This window comes from Marmota flaviventris, chromosome 8 (assembly GCF_047511675.1).
Source record: "Marmota flaviventris isolate mMarFla1 chromosome 8, mMarFla1.hap1, whole genome shotgun sequence".
Taxonomy (NCBI): domain Eukaryota; kingdom Metazoa; phylum Chordata; class Mammalia; order Rodentia; family Sciuridae; genus Marmota; species Marmota flaviventris.
In genome coordinates, this window is record NC_092505.1 from 21,439,140 (window position 1) to 21,457,416 (window position 18,277).

The following is an 18,277-nucleotide window of genomic DNA, read 5'->3' on the forward strand; positions in this document are numbered from 1 at the left end:
AAGGAGTTAGGATAAAAGGAACTACTATTTATTAGAATTAGATCTAATTTTCTCTTAAGTCTGTATATCTTTCTTGATCTTACTTTGAATTTTATGGAATATTAATTAATTTTCCTCTACTCTTTGTTTCTGGTTTTTCTTGTTCTCCTTTGTAATTGTTAAGGTGTCTTATCTATGCTGTTTGATACATGGACGTGTGTGTGTGTGTGTGTGTGTGTGTGTGTGTATGAATAAATCTTTACTTAACAAATAAAAAAAAACCCTTACTTATATAGTTAATTGGTAGAAGATCCCACTCCCACCAAGTCTGCCTAAATAGATGTGAATGGCGTATGTATCAGCCTCCTACAATCATTATGAAAACTCAATGCATGAAGATGTTTTTAACCCTGAACATCATGTTGGACACTGTGATGATTTATTTTAGATGTTATTTTGAGTGGATTAAGGAATACTTAGAAAACTATTGAAGCATTGCTTCAGGGGGTATCTGTGACATATTTCAAGAGGTCAAAGATGTGTAAGTTCATGAACTGAGTTGCAAAAATCTGCCTTCCATGTGGGTGGGAACCTTCCATTCAGATATCCTACTATCTCATGGGATAAACAAACAAACATACAAAACAGAGCAAAATCTAATTGGTCTGGCTCTCTCTCATAAAGTTTGGAAACATTCTTCTTGCCCTAGACATTAGAATTCTGGAATCTCTAGCCTTTGGACTCCAGGATTTACACCAGTTGCCACCCAGGTTCTTGAGCCTTCAGATGTGAACTGAGCCAGGCTATCAGCATCTCAACCATATAAACAGCCTATCAAAATCTATTCCAATCTTCACTAACATTAGGTAATTTTAATCCAAAAGTTAGATATATGTGTTCATGTAGACCATACTCAAATGGAGCAAATTGAAAGCTTGAAATGGAGAATGCAGGTCAAGTCATTTCATCCTCCAAAGGAATTTTAGGGTTAATCGTATCATAACTCTAAAGGATTGTTGAAATGTGTAGAACATGATGAGTAACAGTTGCAACACATATTTGAAGAAATATGAAAAGTGTTCATTAAACATTGTCTTGATTCAATCATTAATTATAAATAATAAAATTATATTTAAAGCACACATTTAATTTTAAAGGATTTTACGTTATTAGTCATATTTAGAAACTTTTGTAAGGCAGCCCAACTAATAGTGCATTTTCTTCAAACCAAGTCTTAAGGAAATTTTGATAGGTACTCTGAGTTTTCTTGTCTTTTATTGAAAACCACAGGCTTGTATATAAAACAGCCCTGGCAATTTATCTTCATATATAACCTTACATATGTTGTTAATATTTGGAAAACATAGAATATGATATATAAACTTCTAATAAAAATTGTGTGTGAAATATTTTTACTTACAGAGAAGCTTTTTATCTAAGCAAATTTATTTTATAATAATATACCTCTATATAGTTATTATATATATATATATATATATATATATATATACACACACACACACACTGTGTGTATATATACATACATATATATGTATATATGTATATTAAATAATACACATATAACTACAGTGTATAAGGACATCCAAGGGCAACTAATTTTTAAGTTTGTTTTAGCAAAAAGAACAAATGCTATTTTTCAATGTAAATGTGTAACTTGCTGACAAGTAGATTTTATAAGAAAAAGTTTTTATTTTTCATTTTCTTGCTAAAAGAGTAGATAATTAGAAATTGCAATATTAATGGATATAGAATCCTTGAACTTATGTCTTATGAGAAAATTAGAAAGCATAAAAATGACAAATAACTTTCTTACATTGAATATTTCTTTTGCCATAAACTGAACTTAATTTGACTCTTTCTGGGTATACTAATCAAATGTCATTTCTGTTATACGGCAGTTTTGTAATCTGAAAGGCATGTGAGACAGTCCAAAAAAGCTGGCTCATTTTTACCACTATTTATCATATAATTAGAACCATATTTGACACATTAATAGATAATTAAATTATAAATGAGTCAATGCATTAATGAATGAATGAATGGACAAAAGAAGCACTTAATATATCCATAATATATATCACAATCTTTGACACAGTAATATTTCTTAGATCCCATGGGAAGTGTTTACAACAATTTTGACTCTTTCTTTCTTTCTCTCATAAACATACGGTGTAACCTCTGACACAGCCCAGCCACAGCCTTACACAATATTTAGTAGAAACAAATACAGCTTTGACGATAGAACTTTAAGAATGATCACTACATCCAAATACCTCCTTCCCTAGGATTCAATCATTTCTTGGGGGGTCTGGTAAAGCCAAATGGGAGAACGGGAAGTACTGTTGTCACTCCATTTCTAAATCTCTAAATTCTTCTAGAATTCTTCACTTTCACTACTCATTTGACACTTAAATTATGTACTTTTTATGTTGATATGAATTGTTTTATTTCTATTAGCCATACTTCTTCTAAGAGAAAAAATGAACCCAATTGCAAGGGATGAATCGCCACTATATACTTAGTAGGTGCATAATTTTGTTTGCTGTAAAGGCTTGGAAATAGAACACAAGAAAATTCCTACCAAGTCAAAAGCAAGACCTAGTTTACCAAAACTCTGTATACTCAAAATCTCAAATTTTCATCACATCTCCAATAAACTCTGTATGTCCCCTCTGGTGATAGGTGCGTACCACTGAAAATGTTTCAATTATTGTCTAGTCTTGTTTTGAAAAATTGCTTTTAACCATTTAGTACATTGCTCTGATGTCTCCCACCTTGCTAAATGTGTATCCACCACTTTGAAATCACTTTAAAATCCAGAAATGTTTAAACAAAAAATTTTATCACTCATTTGTTGGACAAAACATGTTCTAATGATATTGAAATGGTTTAAAATGTTTTTTTTTTGTTGTTGCTGCTATTGTTTGTAATTCCAATTAATATAAAATGTTTCATGGATTTTATTTCAGAAACATTACTGTGTACTACCAAGACCCTCCTGAAGTAAGTTATATATACACTGTGTGTTCCAATTTATCTTTCTAAAATTTGGATAATCTGAGTTGTGATACAGGGAGCTCTAAAGATTTTCATAAGGAACTGAGACCATGTACCATGTATTGAGTACATATTTTGTGCTATACCCTCTCAAAAATGTATACGTACAAGAAATTGATAAAAAAAAATGAAGCTAATAAAATCTGTACAACGTTAGAACAAAACACTTCTGGCATAAGAAATCTGAATCTCCTTTATAGAGAACAGAAAAGAATTTTTTTCAGAGTCAATAAGAATTCTAACAATAAAAGCATTCTTCTAAATAATTCAGATTATCTAAATTCTGTTTCTGTAGAGCAGAGAAAATATACAGAGAGGAAATAATCTGTACAATATTTCTGACACCCTCTGCATGTTCTCATGTAGGTAATTCATTTTGGGATTTAGCACCCTTTATTAATATTTAGTAAATCTTTTTCAGTGTTTTGTACATTGCCTTGAAAGTACATATTTGAGGAGTAAATTTAAATGTGTTTTAAAATTGAAACAAGTTAGAAAACTTTCAAAGGTATACATAATAGAAATCTTTTATATGCTTATTAAACACAGAATGTTGAAACATATTTGTTCTCCATAAAAAATATATGATTGTTTAGGTTCTTTCTCCCATGACATTTAAATTAATTGCATTTTTATATTACCAGATTTTTGTCAGTGTAATTGAATCTTCAATGGTTATTTCTCATCATTCATATTCTCTTTATTATTCTTTGCCATATACACTCCATCCATAATAAAAAAGGAAGAAGTAATGGTGAGAAAAAAAAATAAGAAAGAAACAGAGAGACATGGACAGATAAATAATATATCCACTTGCATAATTAATATGATCTTTTCCATTATTGACATAAATATAGAAATATGATTAACTAAAAAAAGGCAATGGGTGGACTTCTTGTTTGGATGTGGAAACAATTTGCTCCTGATTCTTTCCATTTTTCCTCATAATTAGTTTGTAGAAACAGAAAAGTCATGCCTTAAAAGTTTCATCCTGAGCAGAATTAAAAGGCTGAGAATATAATCATAATTCACATTATTAATAACTCATGACACATCAGATCAGCATAGCAGAGCTCTGTGAGAGATTCAGAAGTTGTGACAAAGCAGTGAGGAGCCACAGGAATGGCCATGGGTTCTTAACTGTGGCAAATCTCAGAAAAAGCCAATAACAGTATGTTCACAGAAGGAAAGTGTCTCACTGAAAATGGGAACCTCTGTGAATAATGCTGAAAGTAATCAGAGTAGGAACACTGAGCAAGACAGTGTAAGAAGGCCCATAAAGAAGCCAGGGAGCCTGGAGGTGGAAAATTGCAGAATATACGAGCAAATTTGTTCAGAGTAAAAGATAGACATGACCTATGCCTGGATGTGAGAAGCTGGTGAGGTCACCAGCTAAATCAGGCCTGGATATAGAAGCCATCCTTAACCAAGTGAGGAAAGCGCTAGAGGAGAAATGAGACCACTTACAGACACTGTATTGAAACAGTCCTGGATGCACCTGTAGAGACAGAGCCGTCCATTTTCAAATTCAGAAATCTACCTAGGTCTTTTCAATCTCTACAATCAAAACATATTGCAAATAGCAGGACAAGGAAAATCCAACAAATTTGAACATAGAATTTGAAAATATATCATCTGTATAAAGGTACTTCAAAAACTGAGAGTGAGGAGCAGCCACATTTTGTCACAAGTAAAACAATAAAAACAAAATGAAAAAAGAGCAGACAGAAGATGTGGATGTAGGTAAAGATGAATTTGAAAATGTTGAGATGGAACTTGGAACAGTAATGAAATTTTTAATTGAGTAGGAATAAGAATGAACTTGAATAAATAAAACTACTAGTGAAAAGAAGGATCCATTGGAATTTTACTACAATTATTAGATGGAAATGAGATGAGTTTGCCTGTTGTGTACAGAAAATTCATTACTTTTACAAGTCCAATGACATTGAAAATATTGAATATTTGTTCCTATAAAAGAATTAAGTTTTCAGCAAAGTGACAGCAAAGTCTACGTTTTTAAACCATTGGATCATTTGTGGTTAGATAAAAAGACAGCAAAATAAAAACTCATATCATTAAGAGTTAATTGTATTGTTAATGCTTCAAAACATGTAAAAATCCCATTTCTCTGAAAAGCAAAAATATAATAATTAGAACAAGTTACACTTGTAGTTTATAACTTTTTCATGCATAATATGATGAACATGCACAGAAAAAGTAAGTTCAAATTTTAGTAAATTAAAAATAACTTTATAACTGAGATAAAACCACACAGAATTCTATTAATAAAAAAAGTCACCAAAGTCCTTTTTAAATGTTCTTAAATATAAAATATTAAAATATTTTATCAACAGTAACAATCTCGGGCTGGGGATGTGGCTCAAGTGGTAGCGTGCTTGCCTGGCTTGTGTGTGGCCCGAGTTCGATCCTCAGCACCACATACAAACAAAGATGTTGTGTCCACCGAAAAACTAAAAAATAAATATTAAAATTATCTCTCTCTCTCTCTCTTAAAAAAAAGTAACAATTTCATAACATTTTCTTTTACTAGTGAAAAACGTAAAGTTGCATCTCTCTCTCTCTCTTCTTGTTACCAAGGATGGAACCCAGAGGCTCTTAACCACTGATCCACATGCCCATCTCTTTTTATTTTTTTGATAAAGCTTCTCATTAAGTTGCTTAGAGCCTTGCTAATTGGCCTTAAGTTGGTGAGGCTGTCTTTGAACTCGAAATCCTCCTTGCTCAGCCTCCAAGTCACTGGGATTACAGGTGTGTGCTATTATGCCCAGTCTGAAGTTATATTTTTCTGCTCAGCAGGTAATAATATTTAGGTGGTTAAGAATTTCTTTCATACTTTAAATTATTGTTCTAAAGAAGATATCTAAATAAAGGTAAATTAATGTATAGTATTATATTTTTAAAAAATATTTTACTGCTCTATCATTACTCTTCTGTTAGCAGAAGATATATGTTTTATCAAATATTAAACTCTTTTTATACATTGTATATTTTGGAAATTGAATATTGCAACATATATATGTATCTTCTGCTGTTAATGCTATTTAACTCTCACACATTTGGGAAGTGGAAAAGTGACAAGCCCTTGAAGTTAGGTGCTGCAGGGAGGACAGTCATAAATACATTTGCCAATAATTAGATACATTAGTGAGTGTTTTCCAGAGAATCAGAACCAAAAGCAGATAGATATATATGGATGGATGGATAGATAGATAATAAATTGTTTCACTTGCTTATGGAGTATGAATAGTCCCACAATCTGCCATGTGCAAATTAGAAACAGAAAAGGAAGTGGTATGATTCAAGTCTAAATCCAAACACCTGACCATCAGAGGTCTAAGGGCATGAGAATCTCACTCAAGCCTCACTCAAGTGGGCAGATAGGAAGAAAGAGTGGTGAACTCCTCCCTCCATTGTCTTTGTGTTCTCTCAGGCATTTCAGAAGATTGGGTGATGACCACTCACACAGAGAAGGGCAATCTACTTGACTGAGTATCTTCCAGATACCTTTAAACACACCAAGAATATTTCATCTGGTAGCCCATAGTACATTTAACTTGTCACATAAAATTGCTTATCACAGTGGAGGGAATTATAAGAATATGCTGTCCAAAGTTGCTACCAGCATTGCCAATGGACTAAGATCATTCAAGGCAGATGTGCTACCAGAAAACAAAACAAAACAACACATGGCACCTATGTGTGAAGCAGGGCATTTGAATTCAACGCAATGAAATTTCAGATTCTAGTGTATAAGAATGGCTTCTACAAGTTCCCCATAGGAATTTGAAGAAGATTATCTCTCTAGTTGTCTACACATTACAATGAAGGACTTAAGCCTTTGAAATTGAAAGTTGACCCAGTTACTTAGTGTAAAGGGATAAATTGTGAGTTTTAAAATGCTTTTTTTTTTCGCTCAGTGCACAATTTGCAACCTGTTCCTAATTGTAAACTTTCCCAGGTCATGTTTGGTTGTATGTGGCCTATAGGTAATCCCCTAAAGACCAGCACAGTTAGTTTAAATTTGTTATCCTAGAATTATTATTAATAGCACCCCTTTCAAATTTATGAATTGACTTGGACTGGATAATAACTTGCAAAGTTCATCTAATTAGGGAGCATGGGATCTGTTCTGTGCCTGGGCTTCTTGCTTGTTTGGTGATAGACAAAGGAATAGAAAGAAGGCTTTCAGTGTATCATTCCAAGGTAGGACTTCTCATCCAGCAGCAATTTTGCACCACAAGGAACATTAGATGATGTCTGGAGAAATATTTTCGTTGCCACGAATTAATTATGGATGAGGAAAGAGAGTAAGATGTTGCTACTTGCATTGAGTGGAAAGAAATCAGGAATGTTTCTAAAGATTCTACAGTGCTCAGAAAAATGCCCTCAACTAAGAGGCTAAACCATTTGTACTACTAAGGTTAATATTCCTATTTTAATGAGATGCATATAATGCTCTCTATGGTGGCCCCTCTCTGCCAGGACCTCTCCTCATTGGTGCTTCTTACCAGTGTGTATCCATTTGCTCCTTTTTCCTCGGTATGTCCCTTAGGACTGGCTACATAGATGTACAGGCCTGGTGAAAAATGAAAACATATGTCTCCTTGTTTAATAAATATTAATAATTTTAAGACAATGACAGCATAATATTAAATCAAATACAGAATCTCATGTAAGTACATAGGTTGCACACTCATGAATTGAGCCCCGATGGCCCATCAGCAGTGGAAGGTTAATTTATAATGACTTAATTTTATGAACACTCAATCAGAAGATTGGATACTGAATTATCATTGATTCCACAGTAGTATTGTTATTTGAAACGAAAATGTTGTTGCTTTAAAACATGCTGCCAACTGGGTCAATACAACCATTTATATTATTTATTGATTTGCAAAAACTGAAACATCTCAAAATGATAATCATTAATGTGAGCTTTTACTTTTAAGGAGCAAAACAACAACAACAACAACAAAAAAAAAACATAAGCATACTTAGCCTTAAAAGTACCTAATACACAAGTGGACACTGTTTCATGATCTCATCTTGTCCATCAAAGTTCGAAGACCTTGTACAGGCATTTAATCAAATCCTTTGGCTTATTTTACACTAGTACTCCACAGACAGTGGTTAGAATACTGATAATAATAAATAGTTGATCTCTTCATTCCCCTTCATATCACAAAGCATGTCTATTTCAGCCAGTAGATTGGAATCTTTTAACTACTTTAAATATCCAATTTCCCATGGTTGAATCATTATCCCTTCAGTTTAATTCATCTTCACAGTGTTTCCAGAAAGAACATTGTTATAGGCTTGCCTGTCATCATTATCATCTATGTCAAAATATTAAGGATGCTTCTTTCAAACTTACTGTTTTGTCCTGTATTTTTTGTTCTCCAGATTACATTCTTCCCATCTTATCTAATCACAAATGGTAGGCTTTTTACAAATAAACTTTTATTGCATTTGGCTGGCAGCAATCTTTCAGAATATTTTAAATCTTACTAATAAATCACAATTTGGTCACAGGACAAAAAAGTTATATAATCATTTTTTTTTCTTAGAACTGATACACAGCGTTTGAGAGAGATGCAGCTTTGTTTCAGAGATTATATAGACATCTGACTACAATTGTCACAGAATTTTCAAGGGGAGACAACTTTTCACATTCCGCACAGTAACTATTCATTTTGAAAGGGAGAGCAGCATCTTCGTTTTAAGTTCCTTTAAACACGGCTTTTCAATCTCTAGGTTATTAACACTGTGGATTGAGTAATGATGACAGGGCTTCTCTGCATATCGTAGGATGTTGACCGGGATTCCAGGCCACCAGCCATTAAATGACAGTACTATTGGCCCAATTTCTAAAACCAAAATTCTTCCCAGACATCAAAAATATTCCCCGAGGAAAAGTCATCTTTAGTTGAAAACAGTGGCTTTAAAACAAACCTAAATCAAATTTATCATATACTCAAGTAGGATTTTTTAAATATTTCCCAAAGAAGCTTGATGAAATTTTATGCAATGACCTAGAGTTACCCCAACAAGACATTAGACTCATGAATAGAATTCTATCTCACTGATAAAAAAAAAAAAACAAATATTCCCAACACTATGGATGTGTTTATTATTTATATTAAACTTAAAAGGAGTTAATTTGAGAATGATGTAGCTTGGGATATTTCCTACACAATTTAAGCTTGAATATCAAATACATTGTCACGTCATATTGTAAATTTTACTAAAGTTGAAATGTACTATTTTATAGCAAAAATGTGTTAAGCAGTCATCGTTGTTTTTAAAACTGAATATTTGTTCACTTCTCACACAAATTCACATACGCATGTCATCTCAAGCTCTATCTACTTAACAACTATCCGAACAAAGAAAAAACACAAACGGCTGCAGAAAAGATAAAAGATGAAACATAACTATATTCATGTGATTGTTTTTTACTGTCTACTTACAGAGAATATTAAATCTTTTATGTTTTTGATTGTCTTTACCTTCAAAGGGAAGCAATCACACTATTGTATTCGAATCATATAAAGAATGAATTGACTGGTCATTTGGATGGATTCTATTTAATCGGCTGACCTAGAAAATGTGCTTAGATATATTTCAGTGAAAACTGAATTACATACATCTCTTACAAATAGGAGTATGTTCCCTACTTTTTAAAAATCTTCTTAAAATTAGCTTGTATTTAATATCTCCTTGTTTTCTATCATTGAAGATAAACTCGCTCTGAAATACATTTCAGAGAATTCAAAATCAAATATATTTCTTTTCTGAAAAATCCAGGTTGGTAAAGTATAGGCAATAATGGATTTCACACTATGTCTACACATTGTTCATTAATGGGAACTAAAAAATGAGGAAGGAAGAACAGTTGTTTCAAACACAAATAGGCTTCCTGTACTCACCCAGTAAGGTCTGATTTTGGAAAACTTAAAAGTTTACTTTTAAAGAATCAATTATCTGGAAAATCCTTCTTGGGATTTTAGAATGTTTGCTTTATTGTTTTTTTTTTTTTTTCTCCCCTGAATTGAAAGTGAAAAGTAATGCATGCTTAAAATATCGATGAAAATATTATTTTCTATCTGTATGGTTATCCCATGACTATTTGTTTGTATAATAATTGCAATTTTCAGGAAAGTAACAACAGTAGTTTAATAAGCATCATCACAGCTATGCATTCAAAGAGGGATTGAGATATGGTTTCTAAAAGCACTGAACTTTTAGTATGGCTGAAATAAGATCATGGGCTCTGTTAAAAATGGGACTCCCTTAATGTCTTAAATTCTATAGCATCTAGAAATATCTCTGTTTTAAATTCTTAAATGAAGAAGGACTAGATATGCAAATATGAAAAAGCCCTAGCATATATATTTTTGAGTCACTCTTGGTATTATAGTCCTACCACTTAAAAGTGAATTATTTCAGAAAATATTGCAATCGAGACATAAAATATAATAGACAATCAATATGCAGAATGCCAGAAAAACATCATATAAACTATGCATTTTTCCTTGTTAAAGTCTTATGTGAGCCATGAATTATGCAAAACAACCAAGAGATCCTATTAAAAAGGTGATACATCTTCAGGATCCTAAGACATGAAAGACTATTTGAGCATACCTCTCAAGGTTATTACAGAGTTATCAGAATTCCTGGGAGTCTGAAAGTTTTAAGAGGAAAAAGAATAGGGAGGGTATATTGCAAATTGGGTGCTGGTGGAAGACAAGCGCCATGGGTGAAAAAAAATTTGATGAAGTAATCAAAATCATTTTTTTAGTAGGCTCCTCACTTGTTCCCCAGCACAGTTTGTAAGGCAACAGCCTGACTGCCTCACTATTGTCATTGGTGAGAGCATGTGTTTGAAAAAAGTTCGATTAATATGCACATCATATCACCTTATAAGAATTTATATTTACCTATGGCAGAATGCAGTGTATTTTTTAGATACCCCATCAATGTTTTAATATATGAATGCCAAATCATTTCAACTATTGGCAATAACACAGCCCCCTGCCCCAAGCATTGAGTAGAAAATTCTGAAAAACATACAAATAATCGCAGATCAGGTTCAAATAGTCTGTGATCGGCACCATTATGTATTGAACACTTGAGTGGCGGCTTGTCTGAAAACCACTGAAATGCTTGGATCAGATTTAAGAGCTTTGTACTCAGCTAGTTGCTCTCTCTACACACTCTTGACCAGTTAGTTCACTACTTTCCTCCTTAATGACAAATTGCTTTAGCAAAACTGATAAATTTCAATCAGATATGTCTACAGAAGTAAAATAAAAAATTGTAATTTAATAATCTAGTTAGTTAATGAAAGGAATTTTAAAATGTCCTGTGGCACTATATAGACACTGTAGTTTTACTCCTTAGGACATCTAACTTTAATCACTTTATTTGGAACTACTGTTAAATCTCCCTCCCCCACTCCACACACACTTGCAAAATTTCAATTTAAAAAGATGTTTACTGTAAACACTTAATGTTTAGAAACAAAGCATAACATTAAATGTGATGCTACTATTTCAAACATTGGGTAATACTATTTAAGCTTTGTGACTTCATTCTGGAGAATTTACTTATTGCATGTACATGCAGAAAACCTAAGCATTCTTAGGCTACCAAATTCATTGTTGAAGCTCAAGTTAACATTTTTATTGAAAATGGTAAAGGAGATAGCAAATCCTTTGATTTGATGGGGCTATTACCCCATAAACCTTTAATATTTCTGAGGCATAGCTAAGTTGTGATCTCGGGTGAGTACCTTGACCTGAGCTTTGTATTTGCTTTCTCTTTAAAATAAGGATAAAATGGTAGTACAGTGTGTCATGAAACATGTGTGGGTTATGTGTGGGTTATGACCATGTTTGCTGTAACTGTACTTTTTTTCTAATTCATGTCATAGGTGTGCAGGGTGGGGTATATTAGCAGCTATATTTCCAGTTTCCTGGTCAATGAAAACTTTTGCTAAAGAGAAGCTAGAGGAAAGGAGCATTCGTTTGTATTAGTTTGCTAAGGCTGCCATAACAAAATACCACAACTGGGTGGCTTATGTAACAGGCTTATTTCCTCACTGTTTTAGAGGCTAGAAGATTAAGGTCAAGGTGTCAGTCAGCAGGTTTGTTTATTGTGAGTTGTCACTTCTCAGCATGCAAACAGTTGCCCTGGGCTCTGTGCATTTTCCATGTCTTAATTTCTCCTTCTTTCAATGACACTAGAAATACTGGATTGGGGTTTGTTCAAATGACCTCGTATTATCTTAATTACTTAAAGGTCTTCCCTCCAGACACAGTCATCTGAGGTATTTGAGTTTGGGGAGACACAACTCAGACCTTAAAATGCTGTCTCTAGTGGCCCCTCCATGGAAGAAAATCCGGCTGGTCCTGGACTGAGGCTTCCTGGATAGGCCCAACTCTTTTGGGGAGACCTGGAGCTTTGACTCTGACACCTCCACCCCTCCTCTTCCTTTTTGTCTGTACTCAAAAGCTAGTGCAGTTTCTAGTATTGCTATATGAATTGCCTAAACCTTCCCTTGTTTATTTTCACTGCATTTGTAACCAATTTCTTGGACTAAATTGGTTTTTTTGTTTGTTTGTTTGTTTGAAACAAACAATTCAGTGCCTTTACTTGTAAAAGAAAGAGAAAACAAATATAGATCCAGAAAATAAATGAATCAATGAATAAATCAATGCTAGCAAAATCAGGAAAAGAAAGCATTCAAAACACCTTGTATCTGTTTAAATAAACTTTTTTTTTTTCTTTGTCCTTGTTGTTTGGTGAATGTACTCTGAACAACTTCTTTGTCTCAGGGGAAATCATGTAAATACCTTCACAGTTGCTTTAATAAAGCTCTTTGTGACTTCTCAGTTTCTAAAATTTATTCTTCTTGAAAAGTCAAGTTTTGGTGTAAATCTTGGGAGTTTTAGCAGATATGGAAAAATTGTTTTATATTTAAAAATGTGGCATAATCTTCAATTCTGTCATTTCTAAAAGTAGTTGATCTTACAGTGAGAATAACTTAATATGAGGAAGACAATTCCAATTTATTTTCTTAAAATCTGTGTTCTAATCTTGACTCTGTCCTTTACAGACTATGCTAATTGCCATTTTCTCAGCTATAGTTCAGGGAGGGCCAGATATACCTGAAATTTTGGGGGAAAAAAAATGGAAGAGGGGCTTATTCAACTTCACTTCTTCCTTTTTCCCCACTGTCCTGTGACTATAACTTGAACAGACTTCCCTGCCCTTGGCATGATTTCATTACACCATGCTTCTAAAATTCAAATAAAATTATACCGTTCGATACCTAAAAACTTGGAAAAGGGAGGGTGGTTACACAACAATTTATCAATTTCCACTTTAATCTCCCCTTTCAATGCTTCACAATTTCTGCTGTGTATATTGGTTGCTGTCCCCTCCCCAGTTTTCAAAACTTTAGCCTTCCTTGATCTTCCTGATGGTTTTATTGTCTTCCTCATCTTGTTCTCTAATGATTTTACTCTTCTTTTTAGTTTTTTTCTCTCTTAGCCCATGATCATTCCGTATTACAATACAGCCATCAAGATGAACTGTGACTGTGTAACACACTGATGTTTTCATTCCTGCTGTATATACCTATACATTCTCTCACATCATAACATACATGCTAATCTACAAATGAGAAACGAACAGAAAACACATGTAACATTAAAAAAGCCCTTAAATTTTTGATCCTGCTATTCCTTACCTTTACTTTCCCATTCAGAAATAAGTTTGGTGTTGTGACCAAGTTTTGGGGGGGAAATGCTTAATTTCTACTTTTTTGTTTTCCTTTATCCATTATTTCATCCTCACTTGCAAGAATTCAGTTTATTCTCTTGTTGTTTTATTCTAAATACTCTTGCCAGTGTTTCTAATGACTTACAATATTACCTTCTTTTGCCTTTCTATAACATGTAGCATTCTCAACTACTGCACTAGTATGATTTTTCTGGAAATTTTTGCCACATTTTTTTTTTTTTAGTCCTTTTGGAGGACACTTTATTGAACTAAAAACTAGAATTCAGAAGGTCCCCTGACTTGCTCCCTCACAAAATACCTTGCATCTGACCATAGTATTACATTACATACTATTATACTTAAATATAATAAAATATTTTTTTCATGAAAGGCCTTCAGGCAGGTCAACATTTTAAACATATGGAATAGAAATCATCTTGTTCTCCCCTAACCTCTTCCTAAAGAATGTTCCACCATCAAATTATTTTCTAAACTCAAAATAATCTACTTCAAATACCTTCTGTTTTGGTTTAGATATGCAGTGTCCCCCAAAAGCTCATGTGTGAGACAATGCAAGAAGGCTTTGAGGTGAAATGATTGGGTCGAGAGCCTTAACTTAATCCATGTTTTAATCCACTGATACGGATTAACTGGGCAGTAACTGTAGGCAGGTGGGGTGTGACTGGAGGAGGTGCGTCACTGGGGGCATGACATTGAGGTTTATAATTTGTCTGTGGTAAAGGAAGCACTCTGTCTGCTTTCTACCTTCACACCCTTCCATCATGAAGTTCTGCCCCATTTGGGTCCCAGAGCAATAGATATAACCATCTATTGACCTCTGAAACTGTGATCCCTAAATGAACTTTTCCTCCTCTGAAATTGTTTTTGTCTGGTCTTTTAGTTAGAGCAATGAAAAAGCTCACTAAAACACCCTCCCATCCAACTATCTATTGATATATAATTATATTCCACTAAATACACATGGTTTCTTCCCACTACCATTGTTAAAAACTTTCCCCATGGTCTCATCATGTTTTGCTTGGTAATTTGTTTATCTGCTCCATCTCCGTACCCTTGGCTTGCCCACATTCTGTTCAGAACTGTCCATTCTTCCTGAAAGTGTGTTTCCTATGGTTGTGGAGTCTTCTTCCTTCCACAAATTCAAAAATAATTGCAAATTTAAATATAATTAGTCTCTATCTAATTAAAGTGATTCCAATAGCTCTCTAATGACTGTGATATTATATGTAAGTTCTTGCTGTGGCTAAAAGTCTCAGTATGTCTTGGTTTCTCTATATAGTACCAAGGTTAGTTCATACCTTCATGTTTCTGATTTTGCTTTTGAGCTATAGAAACAAGCCAAATTATAAATAAATGAATATGCCATAAGATTTTATTTTGGTAACTACTGTTTCCTATCTGTCTGGGGTCACCTAATACTTTTTCCTTGCCCCAGTAACTCCAAATAGCAATTTTGTTTTGTTCATATGTTTTAAGAAAAATTATTTCAAATGCATCCACTACTAAGAACCTTCTTTGATTATTCAATCTATATAAACATTGAAGATTAAAAGATAAAATATGCTACCCACCACAGAAGATTGATATTCTTAACCCTGAAGGTGAGCCTTTTCTTTCTTCTTATGTGACAAAGTCTGGGAAGCTGAATTTCATCCCTAGACTCCTTCATTACTGGGCTTAGAGATGTTAAAATTAAGATTCTGCTACTCAGATGCAATTTCTTGAGATCTGAATTTGGAGCCCATTTTTAAAAACTGACAATGTCAACACATTGCTCTACATGGACACCCCCCTCACATTTACACTTAGCCCATCAGAGACAGTATAGTTCTAGAACCAAATACTGAAGCAGCCTTTCCCTGACCTAGGGACAGAATTGACAGTGGTATGTTTCTGGAGCTAGCAGCAGCAGCAGTAGCAGCAATACTGATTCCCCAGCTTCCTGATTGTGGCACAGAGTGATCAATTCTTGTAATTTGTTTTCTGGAAGTCATTACTAGATCTTGAATATGCTTGCCAGGTTTTGCCAGTGCTTGTATAAACACTGTTTCCCTTTTTAAATCCAATTTTTCTTAAAATAGCTGAATATCTTTATCAGAATCCCATAAAGCAAATATCATGAATGTCTGCTTTTCACAGATAAAGAAACTAAAGAACAGTCTTTCAAAATTATGCAAAGAAATAGCAGTTAACTCCCCACACCAAAATGAATGCAAGCACTAACCCACATTCTGCCTCTGAATATCTTCTTTCTTCTTGAATATCTTCTATGTTGTCAAATTTGCTATCATCTCAGTCGTACAGGCACTGAAACTTAATTTCTATAGAATATTTTGGCCCTCTTCACTCCTAGGGATAGCTTTACATTAAAGGAGTTCACATCCAAAGTCATCTATTAACACAAAGAGGTGTAATTCCCACAGAAATGGGAATGTTTACCTTCATGTGATACACAGTCTTTTTTGTTTTGTAGAAGACTTAAAAGAGAAGCCACATCACAATTAATACTTTCTTTGTCTATATTAAGCAATAAAAAGAATTTAAAACATAAAATGTGTAATGATTTTCATTCCCAAAAGAGGTGTGAATAGGGCAGTTGTTTCTTGGAAATTTTGGGCTGTCCCTCTGTGCAGAATTCTAAGTGATATAAGTAATCTGAGCTATGAAACGAGAATAAGTTAAGTAAGATTGAGTGCTCCCCTGGATAGCTCCTTGATGAAAATGTCAACCTTCATTTCTTGGATCCCTTTTTCCATTCACCAGTCTCTCTTTGGAGAAGCCACTTTTTCCGTGAGACATGAAGCCCACATTCAGTCAATTGCTGGTTATGTCTTCAGGCATTGGGACCATTGTTTTTGTGTGGGGGGATTTTTTTTCACTCAAAAGCTGGATATTGTTTACCTTACTTCATATTGCTTATGGATACCGTCAGCATCATCTACCTTATCCAATACAAGCACTTCCTCACCTCTTAGTTCTAATCATGCCTTTTAGGTTATGCCTTATTATGTCTCTCTAATTAGGATGAATGCTCCAGAAGAGTGGCAACTGTGTCGCTTTTATCTTCATAGCCTCAGTTCTTTCCACAGAAAGATCTCAAAACGCTAAGAATATTATTCCATATAAAAAATGATATATTTTAAGGGTTCTATCAATTGCAAAGTACACGCTTATATAAAATATTAGCATTATGAAGTTTGTTGTTCAGAATTTATTTGCAGGGTTTAAAATAGTCTGAATTTTGATTGCTAAAGAGCAAATTATTATAAAATTTTATGTCCTTTATTTTAATGCATTTCCATAGTGCTTGCTCCTCAGAACTCAATATAATAAATTATAATTTTGAGCTCTGAGATAAGGGGAAAAAGATAAATGCATATTATTTCAGCAGTTCACACTTTAAAATTGTTTCTCAAATGCATTTTGAAAAAAAAAATGTGAATACTCAATTCCCTTATTTGGCGTATCTAAAGATAAAAAAGCTAAAGAAAATATAAGATTAATTTGAAATATCTCTACAGGGATAATAACTTATTTCCACAATTGTATCATAAATATGCCATAGCAATCTTATTAACTGACTCAATCTAATTAGTGTCAAAGGCAAGGTGCATGCCCTGAATGAATGATGGCACTCAACAAGAACCATTAGAGCCAAGATACATGTAATGAGACATATTTTTCAATAAGAGTTTTCACAGAGAGAACTCTGGAAAGATTTTTATGGGGCACCAGCTTAGCTTACTCCAACAACATTTCCTGAGTATATATCATTTACATAGTGTACTATGAATTAAAGTGAATTAAAAATAAAGCCATCCAGGAGTTTACAGTAGAAAAATTAGATATTTATAAGAAAATTCTAATCACATGTGACATGTGCAGTGATTAAACATTTAAAAAGGATTCTGGAAAGAAAAGATGAGGATATTTAAGTGCCTTGAGGATTGGAGGTGGGGAAGTGACTGGAGGATACTTCTTAGCTATGGTGACATCTGAGCTAAATGATAAAGAATGAAAATCTGAATCCAAGAAAATGGGAGAAGCATTTTTTTTCAGGCAAAAAGACTTGCAAATTTTCAGAGACATGAAACTACTTGGTGAGTCTGAGTACCAAACTGGCTTACCAAAGTTGGACTATTAGATTTCAGGTGGTGGCTGGAGCAAGATTACATTCTTCTTTAGTAATAAAAAGCATTTATGTCATGCAAGCCCTTTTCTGGAAGGATTAGGAGAGGGTGTGAAAGCTGCCCTAAATATCACTGCCATAAAGTGTTTTGCGCAAAAGATATGTCCGATGCATACCTTTGGATGCAAGTATTTAGCAATAGAAACATGAATATAAAGCTAGGTAGCACTCATTTACTTGTCTTTTAAGTAGCTGTCT